The following is a 3,329-nucleotide window of genomic DNA, read 5'->3' on the forward strand; positions in this document are numbered from 1 at the left end:
TTTCTCAGGTTACTACGATGTAAAAAAGGTACTGTATGTGTGAAACCCTCGTCCGATGTGGGAGAGGACCTGATGGTGCTCAGCAGATTAGCTTAGACTAATAAATAACTAAAATGTATGTGAGCGGATTTCCCGCAGTCAGTATCAAGAAATTAGCAGTACATAGGTGGACAAAAGTTGGTGCAAGTACAGCCCCGAGTGGAGCCTATTATTCACAGTTGTTCGGTTGACGATTTCCTGATCTGGGATAACCAGGTAACGCTTTATACAGTGTATCCCCTTTAAGCCAATCATGCAAAATAACTTTCTGTCCAGAAGCAAAATAAAAAAATGTATCACGTAAACGTTGTTCAGCTACCGGGGAGACATTAACCAGCACGACTGCCTTTCGTGTAACTCAGTTCGTTACGAAGACATGAACAGCAGTACTTCTTTTTAAAGAGCAGCGTACATCGTTATTCGTTAATTCACTCCCTGTCATCAACATCTGTTCAGAAACGTACTGCAGTGTACCACTCACGTAAACACGACGTTTTTGGAAACGTGACACGAAACTGATTGACTCCCCTGTACTAGCATACGGTGTCGGTTCCCAGAGTGACGCAACGCGTATGCTGGCTGGAGTACACAGTAAACAAGCGGAAACACGCAAGGAGAGTGCACAGACTGGTCATTCAATCAACAGTCTTCAGTTTAATGTTTGTAAGTGCACAATGTACGCCAACGAAGAGAAGGCAGAAATGCTACTTATCTGTGGAGATGGCACAACAGTGCCTGCAAAAACGTTTACTCATTTACTATTGAGGACGACAGATGTTCGGGGTGACTGGACATGTTGACACTCTGTGACAGTCTGTTGTGAGAAGCTGAAACCGTGTATCTGAGCGGAAACGGAAGCTACGCACTCGCACTTAGCAGGGCGCACTTTTATGTGTTTATATGCAGTGGGTACCTATTAAAAGGTAGTAGCATTACTATGCTTAGTAATTAGTAAACGCAGTTATTTAATAACTTTGACAGTTGACACAATGTTTCTGGGTTCCCTAGCCGCGTCATACTTGTAACGTCAAGCTTTTAACGACTTGCTCTGTCGTCATCGTCAGGAGTTAACAGTCGAACAGAAATCCTAAGTATGACGAGAGAGTAAGTCGTTCAAATCTTTAGGTTACAAACATAAGAGGATTCAAGGAGGAGGAGAATGGGTGTGGTCATGGGGGTCATTACCCTCCCCTCTCCCCCACCTCTCAAAGTACATTTAACTATAAGCTTTTATATCCTCACTTAAACGAATTTCCGGATTTCCCATTTAACTTTCCAATACTAAAGTACGATGACAACTAAAAGGCTAGAAAATGACAGTGAATTCTAGAAAGTTATAAGCTATCTTCGAGACATATTATTTTCAGTGCTTGTCTGAAGACTGGCGCACGTGGATAGGTTTGCGGCCGGACAGTACCGCTATTAGCCTACTGTGATAATTCTAGGCATATGCGGCACTTTAAATGCGGGCGTGTCGGCAAGTTACATTTAGCGACTCAAGGGGGGAGGGCGGAGAAGACAGTAAAAGACTGAGACACACCGCCCCCGCCCACCCATCCACCCACACACACATACAATAATGTTGAAGAGTAGAAAAGTTCTTCGCTTTTTCATCATGCTTTTTAAGAGCATCCATTTTACCATACTCAAAGCGTACACCATCTGTATGCGTGAGTTCAGTACGCCACCTACACATACGACCATATATGGGCCTAGTTAGATTGGTCCGTCGGCGTATCCAACGCCGAGGCGTGCAGCACGAAACTTCCGGTACATCCTCATCCGACGATACACAGACAATTTCTTGCCGGGTTCCACGTCCGACGCATCCACCTCATCCTTAAATGAACGAAATTTCTGAGGTATGACTTCTGAGGTTCCTTTATTGAGGTCAGGGACGCGAATAGAGAATATGTATTTATGCCAAACGGTATAAGGTGTGCAAACAGGTATTTTGATTTTAGGCAAGGCCGTTATAGGCCGCTGTGGTACAATTATTAGAATCTCAATAAAGGAACCTCAGAAGTCATACCTCAGACGCACAGCCGAAGGCCATCCTAGGAAACGGCCCCACGGGTAGTGAGGTCTCCTGATCAGGGTAGACAAAAATATAGGCTTGTACACAAGTTATGCAAGGAGAAAGTTCATTGGCATTGTAAATGTTCTTATGAATTTTGTCTGCACCTGAGGTGGGTATTGTTACGACGCTTGTATTATTTGTTGGACATTGCAGGATGGCGTACAAGCTACGATCCGCTGTGGGATTCAGAGGAGCAGACTATGAAACTCTTACCAATAGTCGTCAACAAACCCAAGGTGGCCAACATAACACCTGCTTACAAAACAGTCTGACGCGGCCAAGACAACTCAGAAACATATGTCGAAGAAAACTACGTCCTCGGTTTTGATAATACGGTTTTGTAAGAACGTGTACTTCGCTTCCTCCATTCCTTCTCCTTCGACCAAACTAATATGAGTGTGTGCCTTCAGCCGCCATCCTAACCCACACCCCGCGTAAGAACTCAACACTACAGGCGAGGTGCCGCCACTGTGCAGAGAGCGCATCTCACTCACCACAGGAGGCGCCAGTGAAGTACGTGCTCCTAACTCCAGCCATGGTCCCTCCCCCCCCCCCCCCCATTCGCAGTCCTCGGTAGTATAGTGGTTAGTATCCCCGCCTGTCACGCGGGAGACCCGGGTTCGATTCCCGGCCGGGGAGAATATTTTTCTAAGTAACACTGTGGTGGACTGTCTTCTCGAAGCAAAAAAAAGTAGACTGCACAGCCGCCAAATCTATATAAATCATTCTCAGTATTCGTCAGTAGCCACAAGAAATCTGTTGCATAAATGACAGACAGGATTGGAACTAATTAAATATGTGTTATAAACTGACTACAGATAAATTCGAAGAAAAAAGGAAACGGTCATGTTTCTTGTGATATTTTGTCTAAGATTAATAAACAAAACAGGTTACAGAAACATTTGACGAAATGCATATACAGCAGATGAGATGCTCATACGACAGTGACGTAAGACCACCGAGCGTAATTCTACCAGACGAACACCGTCTGGAACTGTCTAGAATTCCACGTCAAACACTGGACTTTAAATTCTCAGTCCGCAGAGCACTTGCCGTAGACAGTCTCGAGCGTCATTTAAAGGCGTGTTAAATGTTTCTCTAATTTTACTTTTAGATAAAACGTTTGACCGTGGTTCTTTTTAATTTTTATTTTATTTTCAAGATTTATTGTGAAACCATGAAATAAAATATATTTAAACTAGGATCGATA

General features: G+C 43.9%; 1 non-coding gene across 1 annotated transcript; it reads left to right on the top strand.

Moving 5' to 3' along the window:
* Positions 1-2,686: 2,686 nt before the first annotated feature.
* Positions 2,687-2,758, top strand: Trnad-guc (transfer RNA aspartic acid (anticodon GUC)). The gene has a single exon. It is a non-coding gene; the product is annotated as a tRNA-Asp (tRNA).
* Positions 2,759-3,329: the final 571 nt, after the last annotated feature.

This window comes from Schistocerca cancellata, chromosome 10 (assembly GCF_023864275.1).
Source record: "Schistocerca cancellata isolate TAMUIC-IGC-003103 chromosome 10, iqSchCanc2.1, whole genome shotgun sequence".
NCBI lineage: Eukaryota > Metazoa > Arthropoda > Insecta > Orthoptera > Acrididae > Schistocerca > Schistocerca cancellata.